At 44.6% G+C, this 17,370-nt stretch overlaps 2 long non-coding RNA genes across 2 annotated transcripts in view; one reads left to right on the top strand and one right to left on the bottom strand.

The window, feature by feature from the left end:
* LOC121828287 (uncharacterized) overlaps nt 1–17,370 on the top strand; it is a 54,022-nt gene that overhangs the window by 1,666 nt on the left and 34,986 nt on the right. Inside the window, exon 2 of the long non-coding RNA XR_013049735.1 lies at nt 4,978–5,091. This is a non-coding gene — a long non-coding RNA (uncharacterized LOC121828287). The remainder of the gene's footprint in view (nt 1–4,977; nt 5,092–17,370) is intronic.
* LOC143272304 (uncharacterized) lies at nt 6,248–13,063 on the bottom strand. Its single transcript, XR_013049736.1, has 2 exons — nt 7,957–13,063; nt 6,248–7,192 (listed from the first exon to the last, which is right to left on the bottom strand). It is a non-coding gene; the product is annotated as an uncharacterized LOC143272304 (long non-coding RNA).

Raw genomic sequence — 17,370 nt, 5'->3', positions numbered from 1 at the left:
CAGTACTTAGCAAAGGCATGAGGAGTCTTCAGAGGGAAGCTGGCGTGACCAGGGTGTTAGGTGGCAGAGATTGAGAAAGGCTTGCAGGCAGGGAGCCTCAAGGTGCGCTCGGGGAGTGGCACACGGACCAGTTTGACTGCTGGGGTACGACACTTGTCTTGGGAGCCAGAGCAGAAAGACAGGTGTGGAGCGGAGCCAGGAAGGTCTTGGTAAACACGCGGAGGAGTTTGAACCTTATCATGCATCCACAGAGGGGACAGGGGGACCAGTGGAGCATTCCCAGTATAGTTTTGGAGAAGAAAGGAGCTCGCTGCTTATCTTAGCCTTAGTGGTGGCAGCTCTGGACTCTCCTGTTCTTTTGGAACTGCCTGCCATCCCACTTAATAGATGTCTGTTCCGCCTTCATTATGTATGTGCTTTGAGCTCAGAGACAGTAAGCCAGTCCTTTTGCTAAACAAACCACTTGTCTGAAGAGGAATAGGGGTAGGGAGAGGGGAAGTCAGCCCACAGCTGACTAAAAGGAAAGCAGAACTGAACCCCACAGAGGAGAGAGCAGGCTGACAGAGTGAGCTCTCCAGCCACCGAACGCCCCACTCTCCTTCGTCCCTTCCTGTCTTCAGCCCATTAACGTGACCCACACACAATTTTTCTATCATTTACATTGTTGCATATTTTGGTCAATGTACAGGAGGGGAAGTGGTAGATTATAGATAACCTATTTAACTTTTAGAGTTAATGCTTCTCATTATTTCCCATTTTTTAAAAAATACAAGTATTGCTAGTTAAATACGGTCCCCCATCTCTTGGCTTACCCTATAGTCATTAGGAAAATAATGTTCAACAGAAAGAAATGAAACATGGAATAGAACTTTCTTCCCCTGCTCTCTGCAAAGCCCCAAGCTAACCGCTGTCTGCTATCTCTTGTGGTTCCTCTCAGAATTCTCTCCTTATCTCCATGCCATTTTTTTTTATACTTTCCTCCTGTCTTTCCCTCCACGCCTCCACACAGACATGCTTTTAAATTGTGGGCAGGGGCTGAGGGACAGAGGACACACACTGCCTTCGCACCAGGGATCTCTTTCCCAGTGTTCCGCATCTGGGAAGGAGGAGGAGGCTCAAGCCTGCTCTTTCCAGGCAGAGGGCTGTGATTTCAGCAGGGAGGAATGGGTGAAGGGTGGAAGCCAGCAGGAGTGGGGATGGAGGAGCATTGGACAGTCACTGCTAGGAAACAAGCCAGACGGGTGAGGTAATGCATGTGCTGCTTCATGGAGTTCGTTAAAGTTAGAGGACCCTCGGGACTCGGGGGGATGAGGGAACTGTGTGGTGCAATGAAATAAGGAGTGCGGAGCTCTGGAAAGGAGCCTTGCTTTAGGGTAAATTTTCTGTCCCCGCGTGCTATTTGTTTGCTGTTGTTTTTTGTTTGTTTGTTTGTTTTGTTTTTGTCAACGTGACACAAGCTATAGATATCTGGGAACAGGGAAACTCAGTGGAAGGATTGCTTCCATCAGATCGGCCTGTGGCAATCTGTGGAGGCATTGCCTTGATTCTTGATTGATGTGGGAGAGATCAGTCCACTGTGGGCGGTGCCATCCCTGGGCAGGTGGTCCTGGGGTGTGTAGGTAAGCCAACTGAGAAAACCTTGGGATGCAAGCCAGTAAGCAATGTTCCTGTACGGCCTCTGCTTCAGTTCCCACCCCAGGTTCCTGGCGGATGATGTCCCTTTATGATGGACTATAAACTGTAAGCTGAAATAAACCCTTTCCTCCCCAAGCTCCTTGCATATGGCACCTGAGTCCTCTACCTTCGTTCAAGGTGGTCTCAATGCGACATCTCTTTCTGATGTTTGTTCGGACAAGAGGCACTTTCAATTTTGGACTCTGTCTTTGGCCAGCAGTACGACTGTATCAAGACATTTACACTCTCTTGGCTTCAACTTTGCTGAAACAGCATCATATCTGAGGCCGTTAGGACTCCGAGTTAGAAAACTTACCCCCAGTTCCCTTAGTTGTTCTGTGCGTTGGCTTCCTTGCCTGTAAAATGGGATTAATCATGCCCATCTCACAGATCAGGAGTGACAATCAGAAGGGAGAAAGTCCTTCCTTATCTACTACATTCTGAGCAAATGCTGATTTGCTAGGGCAACAGTGGAGTCTGAGGATGCTCTCCCATAGGTCCCTCACCTCACTCCTGAGCTCAGTAACCTCTGTGACTAAGATACCATTCCTTTTTTTTTCCTTTTAAAATTAACTTAATTGAGGCATGACAGACATGAAATAAATTGCACCCATTCTGAGTGTACAGTTCAATGGGCTGACAAACGCACAGGCCCTCATTACGGCCACCTCAACCCAGACACAAACTGCTCCCATCACTTAGAAGTAGTTCCTTGCCTCTTTGAACAACAGTCCCACTTCTGGCCCCAGGCATATGTCATCACAGATAAGCATGGCCTTTTCCAGAATTTCATTAGTCCCTGGGGTCTGGCGCTTCCCCTTCAGCAGGATGTTGCAGGATGTCCCTCCCTGTGGCCCGTGTGTCGACTGTTGGCACTTGTTGCTAAGCATCACCCTCTGTGTGTGGATGTCCAATTCCAAGTGAAAACTGAGAACTCTCCCTCTGCTCTGGTTCCCTAGCGGCCTGGGCCTCTGATCCTGGGGCCTCCCACACGGACTCTGCTCCTCCCTAGTTAGAAAGAACTGTGTGTCAGCTTCATTCTTGCCCAGCAGTTAGGAAAGAGAGCTGCAGTCTTTGTAGCCAGGACTTCCCCCGGACTTGCTTGTTCCTGTAGCCTTGAACTTCACACTGCTTTGCTTATATTATGCCCGACTTCTCTCCTGGACGGGTGCCTTTCTGACCCAGGATACAGTGAAATTCCACTCAGCTAAGGTCAAGGCCTTCTGTGTCCATAAAGCTCTGATTAAAAAGCAACTTAGATTTTTAGAAGGGTAGCCCATCAGGCTGCTAGTAACCACTCAGAGACCATTGGCACACATTAGTGTATCAGATCTGGTCCCATGTAGATGGGACCAGAACAACTTTGCTAGTTCCATGGGGCCGGCCCACACTTGCAGAAGCGAGATTTAGGAGATTGTGTGGGCTGTGGGAGGGAAATCTAGCTCATAGCTGTGTAGCGTTGGGGTGGACTCTGCACATCTTTGATCCTAGCCTGGTTTGGTCCTTCCCTTCTCTTCTCAGCTGTGTGCTTACCTATCTCCCCTCTGATCCTGGTTTACTATCAGGTACAGGGGCGGGGATAATAATAGTTACTGTTTATTACAGCACCTACGCATGCTGCTGGGCACTTTACATATATTATGTCTCTTCTCACACCAACCCTTTGAGCAGTGTATTATTAGTCCATTTTATAGATGCAAAAAATCCAAACACAGACAGTGGAAGTCACTTAAAGTCACTCAGCTGTAGAACCAGGATTGAACTCAGTTCTGTAGGACCCTTTGGCTAGTGCCCCTAACTTGTGGTTTTCAGAAGCAAAGATGTCACGGTCACCTCATTTTGGCCTCACCCCCCCCCCACCCCTACACACCCAAACTAACATGTATCGTGATGTAAAGTACTATCAAATAGAATTTTCTATTTTTGAATTTTATAAAACAGAGTCCCCTGAAATGCATTCTTTGGCATTTGAGATCTTTGGTTTACATTGCAGATGTGAGCTTCAGTCACATGGTTGTGGGTTGATTTCTTTTCCAAGTGTGTGATTGGCTCTCATTCATCATATGAAGAGCACCTTATTTTAAAGGACCTCTTGATCTATGGTTAATTGTTCTACCCTTGAATTGCTACAGTGGGTGACTCCCATGGCTTATCCTGTTAGTCCATGTGCCTTCTAGACAGGCTTAATCCTACTGAAACATACTTCCATTAAGGTTTTGCTAACCTTAACAATCATTGATTGATTAACATATATCGAGGCAGCCTGTGGCCATATTCTTCACCCCAATTGTTCTTCTCTTGACCTACACCCCATTTGCTAGGAAACAGACACTCAAATTGTCCGGGTACTTGAGTCTTCATAGCAAAAACAAGTCTGTTATGAGATAGTGACAGGTTGAAGTTTCTCTGAGATCTCTTGGGAGGTTTAATACTCTTAATAGCTTAACATGCTTCTCTAGCCTTATCTTCCTCATGTGCAAAATGAGGGAATGGAGATGCTATGGTTTGAATGCCCCCCCCCCCCCCGCCCCAAGCTTCATGCATGGAGAATTTTATCCCCAAATTTGTTTGCAATGAGACTTAGAGAGGAGGCTTTTGGGAGGCGAGTAGGATTAGATGCTGTCAGGAGAGTGGGTGGGTCTTCTTGAAGGCCGTAATGGCTCTTCACGAGGCAAAAGCTCAAATTGTCCCCCTGGCTCTGTCTTGTCATGTTTTGATGCAATCAAAAGGCCCGTACCTGATGCCCCTTGGCAAGCTGCTCACTCCATACATGTGACTTCCCCAGCTCCAGACCCTAAACCAACTTCTCTTCTTCATAAATCACCCAATCTCAGCTATTTTGTTACCGCAACAGCAAAAAGAAGCTACGAAGGATGGCAATGATATTGGTCACAGAAAAGGCAAAGCAAATGTGATGAAATGTGGGAATGGAAGTTCCTGTAGTCACCGTGTGACTTAACAATGCAGGCATTTCGTGTTTCTGTCCAGATTTATTTGTGGAGGAGGTTTGAGAGAATCGATGGTGAAGTCTGCCGAAAGAAAGGAGGACGCTGATTAAAATTAGTCTCTAAATAGGAGGTTTGGCTGGAGCTCAGCTCCCAAGAAGAGACCAGAGAAAGCTAAAAATAAAAGATCAGCTAAGAGAAATCATTCCATCCACCTCCATTAAGAAGCATTAGGGGACTCAGCACCCTGTTGGCACTTCCGGGATAGACTGTGTTTCTCTCTGTTGATGTACTCCTTAAGCTCCCTCTATACCTCTGCAGTATCAAAGCTCTCTAAAGCATTCTGTTTTTTTCCTAGGGGCAAAAAAGGAGTGGAGAATCTGTGAGCCAGTGTTGCTTGTCTGTCTAGCTTGGGTTATGTGGAAGAGGAATCTCAGCTTGAAAGATGGATAGAAGAAGCCACACAAAGGAGGTGAGCTGATTCCAAGGGTGATGGGAGAGAAAAGGGTAGGCTGTGTGGGAATTAGCTTGGAGTCATGCATCACACCCAAGTGTGTATTTAGAGATGAGCCTTTACCTAAATACCTTCTTACCTCCATTCTTATCAGATCTCACAGCAAAGTTAAAAAAAAAAAAAAGCATCGATTCACATCCACTCTAATACCCCAATTCATTTCTGCATCAGTGGACTGTAAAAGTGTACCTGTCAGTCATGTGGAGGAGCTGTGATTCAGAGTTCTCCCGAGGCCCACAAGTACGACCATGAGAAATCTGGTCGTACTTGTGGGCCGCGTGAGAACTCTTGCCTCCCTACCCTCCCTTGTTTGCATGGCTGCCTGAGAACACAGCAATGCCCAGCCGAGCCTAGGAATTACTGTGTGGTGTTATTAACACCCAGGCAGGTAGGCGGGTGGGAGGAAAAGGAAGAGAGCACACTGTCTTAGTGAACCCAGGCATGTCAAAAATTTAACAAGGGCAGGCCGAGGCAAGTGCCAAACGCAGTCCCCGGGAACACGGTGAGATCTTGGTCATTGTCAAGAGTTTACTGGTTAGATCTTGGGAGGGGAAATGAAAACGGCAAACTGATCGTGGTTTAAAGTTGATTTTTAGTTTAGCAAGCATGGGCAGGGAGGGGACTAAAGTAGACTGCCAACTATGTGTTCCAGGCTAGTATAGTTTAATTCTAGACTGTTTTGCCAGTCTAGGCTAGCGTCTCTAGGGAATTTATTTCTACAGGGAGCCAGGAAGAAGGCTGGCATAAGCCACACTTATTTTAAAAGGTAAAGGTTCCTTTGGCTTTAAAATTGTATTTTATTTTTTATCTTGTCAAAGAAATTCTCCCAGCACTTGAGAGGCAGAGGCAGGTGAATTCCTGAGCTCGAGGCCAGACTGGTCTACAGAATGAGTTCCAGAACAGCTGGGGCTACACAGAGAAACCCTGACTCAAAAACAATCCCAACTCCCCCCTCCCCCGAAAAAAGGACTTGGTAGTGTGAGAGCTCTTATTTGAGCATAGATTGATTTGCTTTCTAATTTTGAGCTGCAGAAGTTTTGTTAAAGAATTCTAACAGATAGCTTAAAACTTCATCTTAGTTACTCTTCTATTGCCGTGATATGGCCGAGGCAACTTGTAGAAGGAAGGGTTTATTCTGGGTTTCTGTTTCCAGAGGGTTGGAGTCTGTGATGGTGGACCACAGGGAGCAGGGAACAGGCAGCTGGGCCAGCAGCTGGGGGCTCACATCTTGGACACCAAACAGAAAAAACAGAGAGAGCAAACTCAAAATTGTGCAAACCCTTTGAAACCTCGAAGCCTTCCTCCAGCAAGACTGCACCTCCTAATCCTTCCCAAGCAGCCACCCACAGAGGACCAAGTATTCAAATGCCTGAGACTTATGGGGGATATTTCATTCAAACCACCACAGATTTCTTCTAACGTCGTTAGGAAGTTGCTATTATAAGTTACTGTTATATATACTATATATTATATACACATCTTATATACTATTACATATGCATTATATATTGTATATATTCCAAATACTATTATAAAGTTATTACTATAATACTATATATTGTATATATTCCAAATGTGTTTTAAAGTTACTATCCTATAGACACACTGGTACATATACATTTGCACATACAGACAATAACAACCGCTGGTAAGAGATTAATGTACACCTTTCTAAATCTATCCCTGAGCTTGAGAGCTCCCCCACCCCCAAAACCCGGCCATACACTCTGAGAGCCACCTAGTGGTCAAGGCTGGTAACTGCATCAGCTCCTTCGAATTCCAGGTATGCCAGCCAGGGAAATTTGTTTACAAATATCATAGAAAACCAGGGAACACTTTTCAGTGAGATGTGTTGGTGACATGACTATCATACATTGTCGCGATTATAAAGATCGGTGGGCTGTGAGGCAGAAAGCTTTCTTGTTTTCTTCATCTCACTAAGAACGGCCTTCCAACCAGGCCAGGAAGGAAGGGAGGAGTTTGCGATGAGATGGCTGAACTCTTAAAAGGGCGGCTTCAAATGCAACAAAAAGCAGAGAACAAGTGGTCTAGGAAGTGCCTGCAGAGAGAAAAGGACAGCCACTGTTATCTGCACTCCCCCTCGTGTGTGTGTGTGTGTGTGTGTGTGTGTGTGTGTGTGTGTGTGTGTGCGCGCACACACATTTTGAGCTGGAGAGAGGGATTTACAGACCTAACATCTTATGCTAAAGTTGGCATATCTTCTGGGAAGGGCAGGGCACCATTGAAGAAAAAGGTGGCTGTGTGGTGTTCTTTCTTTTGCTTCCTTTAATCCCCTCAAACTCAAGACTGTTTCTCTTCCTTAGTCATTCCCTCCTCCCCCCTTTCTCTCTTCATTTATTTTCTGCCCTCCATGTTTGGAATTCCTATCTCTATATTAGAGTAAAAGAAAGGCCCAAGACCCCCTGTACTGGGTGTTTAATATACTTAGCTTTTATTGTTTATTTTGAGAGCTACTGAGGTTAGTAGAAAGACCTTGAGCTAACCTTGCTGGGTCTGAGTGCTTTTTCAGATGGATTCCATAGATTTCCATGATCCTGTTACTTCTGTGGCTAAGGCTGCATTCATATATAGGAAGGGCTCTAGTTAGAGTCAGAAAGAGAAAGCTGAGGGAATGTAGAAAGCTAACTTTGGCAGGATATCTATGAAAAGGCAATTTTTATGTTCATCCTCCAGCGTGACTTCAATGGTGTAGTTTTGGCCCATTCATTCAACAGAAATTTACTAAACTCTTCTGATAGACTGGACACAGTCCTAAGCATTTTAGACACAACGGCGAATAAGAAAATAGGAACCCCTACTCACCTGGGCTCACTGCTCACATGTGAGGAGGAGGACAGGGAGACAGGCGGCACCTTGGTAGGCAGCAGAACATGGTTCTTATTGGAGGTGGTGTCGATGATGTAGATAGAGTGAGGCTTGAACAAAGGGGGAACAAGCTGTATCTACTGTCAGAGGAAGAGCAATTCCTGAAGGTTAGGCAGGAAGCTAGGACACAGTAGAAGGGTGGTGGCCTTAGCAGAACAGGGGAGGAGAAACCTTGAAGCTGGGAGTCAGTGGGGCATGCTGGGACTGGAGACAGGTCACTTGGACACAGACATTGCTTCATGCCTGGGCAGACGACAAAGTTTGATAAGTACGCACTAGGAGAGTAACATTTGCCCAAGAACTGTTGTGGTGTGGTGGGCTGGGCTGAGGTCAGCAAGGAGAAGGGGAGATAAGCTCAATAAAGTGGCCTGGAGCTGGCCTTGGGGACCGGCTTGTGGAGCTTGAAATTCCTTCTCTGTAAATCAAAGCCAGCAATAATTCTGCACATGGAAGCCATTTGCTTAAGTAAAGCTGCTATGAACATCATTGAGCAAGTGTCCTTGTGGTATGATTGAGCATCCTTTGGGTATATGCCCAACAGCGGTATAGCTGGGTCTTGTTGTAGGTTGATTCCCAGTTTCCTGAGAAAATGCCACACTAACTTCCAAAGTGGCTGTACAAATTGGCACTCCCACCAGCAATGGAGGAGTGTTCCCCTTGCTCCACATCCTCTTCAGCATGAGCTGTTGCTTGTGCTTTTATCTTAGCCATTTTGACAGGTGTAAGATGGAATCTCAGAGTAAGAACGGGTGAAATTCTGAATGGACATTTGTGAAGGTTTGCAAGGTGGTATGGATGGGGAGGCTTCTGTCTCCCCACAGAGTTGCTATGCAACTGTGCAGTTCTCCTGGAAGGATGGGATAGAAAGAAGAGTGTGACCTGCAAGAAGGGTAGCCTTTGCTTTCCTCTGCTGCTTGTCACCTGGTAGCGGGACAGAGCAAGTAGAAATTTCAGTCAAACTCTGACATGTGTTCCCCGTCCTTTTTTCCTTCCAATGTGTGACGTTCCTGCTGGCTGCTCTTCTAGCCTTGCCCTTTGCTCTGTGCTTCTGCCCTGTGATTTGAGTTTTGCTTTGAATCCCCCAGTAGTGGAAGAGAAGGAAGTAAAGGGTACTTACTGTCTGTGAGCTTCTCTGCATCCTTCTGGTTCTTTCCTTCAGTGCCAGCCTCTCCACTCACCTCTGGTCTAGGCTTCTGCCAAAAGGTTATGTTTGTGCAGATGGGGCTCTTAAGTCTACCCAGTTCTTTACTCGTCTTTTATGTCCTCATGGGGGTTGAGTTCACCTTCTTTTATTACTTTTCTGGCTTAACATATATCCCACATTGTCTCTGCGCATCTTTGAGAACTGAAAACAACTCAAAACAATAACAAAGCCCCTACTGGAAAAATGGCAGCTACTTTGTCATTATCATAGCTATTTTAACCTTTGTCACAGTTCTTCACGAAGCATCCAAGTTGTAGCAGGCTGATAAGGAGAGCAAGAAAAGGCATAGGTCTTCTACAGGGAGCTCTTTTGGTCCTTGAAGAGATAAGAGTGTAATACCAATGTCCGTAGACATTCACATACAATCAAAGCAACCAAATGTCCCAAATATTGGTCAACCGTACTACTTTTTGCCTGTGATCTTCATTCACTGCTAGCTGTGAGTCTGCAGGCAAACCTTTTGAGTTCTCTTGGCTTTGAATAGAGGATCTTACCTGAGTTCTGGGGTAGGACTTCATGGTCTGCTATAAAGATCCTTTAACATTAAGTTCATTAATTAGAGAATGCCATCTGCTCGGCTCCCAGAAACAAAGTCGCTGGTGATCTAACACAATTTCAGAATAATTTCTTTTTCCCATGGAAGAATTCCGAATTAAGGTCACAAGAAAGAAACAAGCTGCAATGTAGCCTTTACCATACATGCTGCTCTGTGGGGAGGTTAGGAATGGAGCTCCCTCTGCACACCACTGGCAGGTCCTGAGACAGAGCACTGATGCCAGCTCTTCTGCCAGAATCGCTGGAGCCACGATTGTCCTGAACATTCTATGTTCATTGCAGTGTGATCTTACAGGGACTTATGATTTGCTCATCTGGTGGATAATGAGACTTAATTCAGTAAAGGCCAAGTAACTGGCTCAAGGCTCTGCATCTGTAAACACAAAGGGGACCTTCAAACACAGATAGTCTGAAACTAGAACTGAGAATGTCTGTCGCTGCCTTTGGCTCTTGCTTGTGCATGGACAGCAGGGATCTGATTTATGTGAGTATCTTGGCAGGAGTGACCAGGTTCTTTGGGGTCCATGGATTGAGAATATTCACAAAACAATGAAATAGTAAAAAAACGTTAGATGTCAGGGAATGATCATCCAGGTCTGGAGAGAAGGAAGGTAGCTAACTAACACGGGCGGCTGGTCTTAACATCAAAGCTGTGGTAGGGTGTGATGCCCATCTAAGGTGTGTCTCCTAGGGCTGGAGAGGAGGCCCAGTCGCTAACAGTACTTGTTGCTACTGCAGATAAAATGGGTTCTGTTCCCAGGACCCACGTGGTTGCTCACAACCATCTATAACTCCAGTTCCAAGGCATCTGACACCATCTTCTAAACCCCCTGGACATCAAACATGCATATGGTATGTGTATATACCTATATATACATACACACACAACTATATATGTACACACACATATACATATCATATATATGCATGTAGGTGAAACACTCATATGTACAAAATAAAATAAATCTAAAAGAGTGAGCAATTGAGGGACTCACACAAGCTCCTATGAGATCGAAATGCAATGTGTACATAGTGCTTAGGAGAATTCTGGCTCAGATGAGCCCAGCGAAAGAGCTATCCATGGTCATCTCAGAGTCCACCAAACTGTTATAGGACATTGTTACTAGAGAATGTTCTGTCACTGTTAAGGAATTAGCTAAGACCACTAGTATACTAATATGGGGAAAGCTGTATGAGTAGTAGTTGAATGAATAAAGCTATTTCAGAAAAATTCCTACATATACTTGTTTATCAATTATAAAAACACACATACACAAAATATAGGTGTCTGAATCTTAGCAGTCTTGAGGTGATGGAAGAACGAGAAACATCCCCCCTCAGAAGCTCAAGGGGCTCTTGTCAACGTTAAGGACAACAGAAAAACAAGGACTCACCCTCAGGCAAGGCAGCTTATCCAAATATAGAACACTTACATGTCCCAGTTTGAAAGATGTTTTACACTTAAAAGATCAATTTGTACCCAGCCTGGGGGACAGATGACACATAACAATGGCATTAGACTTTGTGCACCCCGCCAACTCGTTGTGTGGGTCTCTAGTCAGGGTCCTCCCCTTGTGCGCTTGCACGCACGCCTCCACACAGCTGCTCAAGCTGCTTCTCCCACAGCTGTTGTGTCCCTGCTGTTGCTGTCCATCTCGGCGACCGCTTCCTGCCCTTGACCTTGCCTCCCCACCAGCTTCCTGCTGCTCCCAGGAAGGAGAAAGCCCATCTACCGGAAAGATGCCCTCTCCATCAACCCTGGAGAGCTGATTCTTCAAATGACCACTGGGACCCGTTTTCCCACAGAAGACACACTTGGATTTCTTTTAAAGATTTTTTTTTCACTTAGTTTTCTGTGTATGTTTATATGTCTGTGCCTGTGTGAGTTTTAATGCATAGAGGTGCCAGCAGAGGTCAAAGGGCAACTGAGCCTCTGTATCTGAAGTGACAGGTGGTTGTGAGCCACCTGATGTGGGTGCTAAGAACTGAACTTGGGTTCTCTGCAAGCGCAGTAAATACTCTTAACCTCGGGGTCACCTTCCATTCCCCAGGAGATGCAGTTTATTTGTGTGTGTGTGTGTGTGTGTGTGTGTGTGTGTGTGTGTGTGTAGATTTATTCATTTTATTTGGTGCGGACGAGTGTTTGGCCTGCTTGCATGTATGTGTACCATATGCACGCTCTACCCAAGCAGCTTAGAAGAGAGCATCAGGTCCCCTGGAACTGGAGTTGTGAGTGGTTGAGAGCTGCTGTGTGGGTGCTAAACCACTAACTAAACCAAAGTCCTCTGCAAGAGCAGCTGGTGATCTCAACCACTGAGCCATCTCCTTAGCCCGAATTTGCTCATTTGATGGGGAAGTTGAACTCAACAGAGCCCAAGTAACCATCTCCAGTAACTCTGTACCAGGGTTTCTGCTCTGGTGTGAATATGGACAGGCTCCTCCAAAGGCCCACATGTTGAGGACTTGGTCCCAGTGGTGGGGCTTACTGGAAGGTTTGGAAACTTTAGGAACTGAGCACTGGCAGGAGGTATTATCTATTGCATGTAGTTGTTTTTTGTTTGTTTTTTTTAACTCTTTGCTTTTTTGGGAGGGGCAGCCACCCAGCTCCCAAATAATCCCACTGAGGCTTATTCTTACTTTTGAATGCCTGGCCTTAGCTTGGCTTATTTCTAGCCAGCTTTTTCTAACTTATCCCTCTACCTTTTGCCATTGGGGTTTTACCCTTTTTTCTATTTCTGTGTATCTTTTCTTTCCTTCTTATTCCAAGTCTAGCTGTGTGGCTGGCCCCTGGCCTCCTCCTCTCCTTTTGCTTTCCTCCTTCTATTTATTCTCTCTGCCTGGCAGTCCTGCCTATCCCTCTCCTGCCTACCTATTGGCCATTCAGTTCTTTATTAGACCATCAGGTGTTTTAGACAAGCAAGGTAACACAGCTTCACAGAGTTAAACAAATGCAACACACAAGAATGCAACACATCTTACATCATTAAACAAATATTCTATAGCACAACGAATGTAACACATCTTAAGTTAATATTCCACAACAATACAACAATGGTAGTTGTGTCTTGAAAAGAGATCGCAGGACCCAGTTGTCTGTCCCTTTCTCCTTTTTGAGCATTTCTATCTTAGAGGCCACACTGCTATTCTATGCCACCGGCTGCTGCTCTTATGAGGTTAGACCAGTCAGGGCCTCCCGCTGTTGGGCTTTGGAACTCCAAGGCTGTGAACTAAATTAAACTTCCTTCCTTCCTTCCTTCCTTCCTTCCTTCCTTCCTTCCTTCCTTCCTTCCTTCCTTCCTTCCTTCTTTCCTTCCTTCCTTCCTTCCTTCCTCCCTCCCTCCCTCCCTCCCTCCCTCCCTCCTTCCTTCCTTTCCTTTTTTATTTGAATCAAATATATTACTTTATTGACAAATAAATGCAGCCTTCTTCCTAGGAAAATCTTAGATAATGACTGCTATACACTACTGAAATTAAGTTAATAAATAATACAGTTTGCCTTAAATATGATTAAAAACAAAATGATGTCTTCATTGTAACAGGAATATATAAAGAAATCTATTTATAGTAAACAAATACTCATTTTGATCACTTGGCATGGGTACATATAGCAGGTGGCATAAGGGAGCGGACTGTTGCTGGCCCCTCTATGTAGGGTTCAGATCCATACATAGGCAGGTTGAAGGTGTGTGTGGCTAACTCAATTCTTGACTTTTCTCAGACGATCAAGAACTCATGGGAGAGATTCAAACCAAACAAGATTTCAATACTTTTGAATTTCTTTAGTTGCTCTATTCCTGGAAAAATCATTACATCTTAGAGCAGCGCAAAAATTACTTTGAGTTTATATTTAGTGTTGTTAAATTCTTAGCTCAGATATTTTTCACCCACACAGATGTCTGGTGGGAGACTCGGTGTCATCGTTGGGGGTGGTGGACATTCTTTGCTGTGTGGGACAGACACACCTTGGCCCCAACCAATGAGTGAGTAAGTGCCAGCAGCACCCCTCCCCCAAACTGATGACAATCAGAAACACCTAGAAACATTTCCTCGGAACATCTAAGAAGGCGGTACTGTCCTCATTTACAACAAATGCTTTTGTTTATTGTTTTCTTTGCCCTTCAACTTTTGTTTGAAACAAAGCTTCAAGTAGCATCCTTATATGTCAGGAAAATGCTCAGTGAAGAGGTAGCCCATGATGTTTTAGCTAAGGGGCCTCATACTTGTGTTAGAGCATGAGGTGTGACTTCTCCAGAGGAATTTTTCTCTCCCTTTCTCCTCTCTGTGTCTGGCCTCCAGACCTAGTTTCACTTGAAAAATTCAAAACCCTGGCATCCTTCCCTTCTCTAGCCTTTTGAATCTATTTCTCTCTGCATGAGGACACTATCCTGATTTCTAAGAGCTTACCCTACTCTACCAAGAATGGTCTGCTCAGGCGTTCTGACTCATCTCCCATAATTTAATACATGATTTCTATAGAGATGTTTAATCCTCATGGGACACCCCTTTGGTGGGCATGTGATAACGTAAATAAATCAGGATTGGAATAGGAACAAAATAGGCATAAGCTAATGTGTTTAGCCTGCTTTTGATGAGTGAGGTATCTTGATTGTACATATTGAAGATTGCAAATGTCTGGAGGCATTTCTTGGAGAGACAATACTATGGTTTGGATGTGTGCCGAAGCCCATGTGTAGGAGCCTTAATCCCCAGTGCATTAGCATTGGAAGACAGGACTTTGGAGAGGTGATTAGGTTATGAAAGCTCAGCCTTCACGATGAGATTATTGGCATTTTTGTCATAGTGCATTTGCTGTAATGGTGTGCTCCATCCCCCTTTGTCCTCTGTTGCCCTTCTACTTTCCGCCAGAGGATGATGCAGTATGCAAACCGTCTTCAGGTGCCAACACTGTTTCCTTGCATTTCCTAACCTCCAGGACTGTTAGACAAACATTTCAGTGCTTTATAAATGACCCAGTCTCAGACATCCTGCTGTAGCAGAGCAAAGGGGCTGTGATAAGTGGTATAGTTGGACTTTTTATCCAGAGAGGCTAATGAAAAGGAAAGAGATCAAGGTTCTTAGACAGTAACCAGGAGAGAGAGAGGAGTCAGAATCCTGGAGTTGCAGATGGCAGGAAACTTTGAGGATTAGGCTTGAGCTTTGAATGAGATGCCATGAGATGGGGAGCCTTTTAGCCTCCACAGGTGGTGGAGGAAGCTACTGGGTGTTCTGAAAGGAAGAAGCTGAGCTCCAAATCATTAAAAAGATGTGGTTAGGGCTGGAGAGATGGCTCAGAGGATAAGAGCACCGATTGCTCTTCCAGAGGTCCTGAGTTCAATTCCCAGCAACCACATGATGGCTCACAGCCATCTGTAATGAGATATAGTGCCCTCTTCTGGCCTGCAGTCATATATGCTGTATACATAATAAATAAATAAATCCTTTAAAAAAAGATGTGGTTAAAAGACTGGAGATTTATTTATATATTAAAACATATGGTCCTTTTCGTTTAACCTAAAGAAAGTATATTGGCAGTGTGGTGAGATGGCTCACTGGATAAAGGTGCTTGCTGCCAAGCTTAATGACCTGAGTTTAATGCCAGGGACCCATGTGGTGGGAAGAAAGACCTGATTTCCACAAGTTGTCTCTGACTTCCACCCATGTGCCATGGCACCCTCCACCCAACAAATATACAGACAACATAATTATTTTTTTTTCAAGGCAGTGTTTCTCAGTGAAACAGTCCTGGCTGTCCTGGAACTCATTCTGTATGTAGCCCAGGCTGGCCTTGAACTCATAGAGATCCACCTGCCTCTGCCTCCTGAGTGCTGGGATTAAAGGCGTGTGCCATCACCATGCAGCTCACAGCATAAATTTAAAAAAAATTAACAAAAAAGTTTTTAAAGTACATTGGAATAGGGATGTGGTGGGAGAATTTCCCTCCAGAAAAAGGAAAACCACATAAAGCGTTCTAGGCTTGCATTCCATTTCTTTTTATGTTAAATAATCTCGCACATATATGAGTGTGAACATGTGTAATCAGAGAACAACTTTTGAAGGGTGTTTTCTCCATCCACCATGTGGGTTTTGGGGATTGAACTCAGGCTTGGAGGTAAATGCTTTTACCCGCTGAACCTTCTTGCCCACAGCATTCTGTTTCTTGTGTTTTTTATTCGTAACGTGTGTGTGTGTGTGTGTGTGTGTGTGTGTGTGTGTGTGTGTGTGTTTTTGTCTGTCTTGCTAATGACTGGACTGTAAAGAGCTTAGTCATGCACAAAGCACAAAACTTTATTTATCTATTTGTAATATTTAAGACAGGGTCTCACCTTCCTAGTCTCACTTAAGCTGGGGGTGACCTTGAACTTCTGATTTTCTTGTATCCAGTTCCCAAGTGCTGGGATCACAGGTGTGCACTGTCATCCAGATTATTCAGTGCTGGGGATTGATCCTAGCTACATGCAGGCCAGGCAGGCATGCTACCAACTGGGGTATAGCTGGAGTTATACCCCATATGTTGATTGCCTGATCATGACCTTGTCTAGTGTTATTATTACAGTGGTTTGAGGAAGAGACATCCTAGATTAGCATGAGAAAGCAACAGATACCAAAAAGAAGGCAGGTCCAGACCTGAACTCCATCTTCTTTTTACCACAAATCAGCTCTAAGTTAATTTTATTCTGAGACTGTCAAGATGAGCATTTTCATTTTGCAGCTTTCTTTGGAATGGCATGCTATTTTCTTAGACTGCATCTAATGTTTGCCTGCTTGGGCATATTTATTCATTGCCACCTGGTGGTAAATAAGAAATATTATGAGGAACTAGAGAAGCAAGAAGGTGAGAAAACAGTTGTTAGTGACTCAGAATGGCAGTCTTAGTTCAGAACTGTGCAATGTAGTCACTGAAAAATGGCAACAAGATAAAGCCCGTTTGTTTTGACCAGGATAGGCAGTAGGGAATACAGTGAAACCCTGTGGTTTTAGGATGCTCAATTCAGGGCGAATGTTGATTTGCCGAGTCTTCCTTATATTTTTCTAAGAACAAGGTGGAGGCATAGACTTTGTGTCTAATAATAAAAAGCAGAAGTGGACCAACCATATATGGCATTCCTAAATAAGATTACGCAAGGGAAAGATGATTGCAAATGAGCTCTACACAATGCCAGCCATATAGGCTTTCAAAACAGCTTAGTCAATTTGAGATCACGTTTCTTTTCTAGGCTCACTTAATACCTCGTGATTAATTTTTTTTTTTTTTGGTTCTATCCTTATTTTTGTTTCCTCGGTGTGATGGGAAGACGTGTGCTCACCAGCCTTCCCACCTACTTGGGAACACAAAGCTTGCCTACTGTCTACTGTGGGTTCATACTGAACCTATCCAGTGTTGGCGCAGCCGCTGGCTGTCTCTCTCTAAGCTGCCCGGCTTAGCCACCCTGGAATCCCTCTTTTCATCCCATGCAGATAAACACAGAGACTGGGATTTTCTGCAAGAATGGTCAGGGAAAGTTGCACGATGGGGATTTTTTTTTTTTTAAACAACTCTTCTCCACTGACTTCAAGAGAAATTGTGGGAGTTTCCACATTGTGAGAAATAGTGG

Source organism: Peromyscus maniculatus, chromosome 3 (genome assembly GCF_049852395.1).
Source record: "Peromyscus maniculatus bairdii isolate BWxNUB_F1_BW_parent chromosome 3, HU_Pman_BW_mat_3.1, whole genome shotgun sequence".
NCBI lineage: Eukaryota > Metazoa > Chordata > Mammalia > Rodentia > Cricetidae > Peromyscus > Peromyscus maniculatus.
The sequence above is the reverse complement of the archived record's forward strand: the minus strand, read 5'-3'. Positions and strand labels throughout refer to the sequence as shown.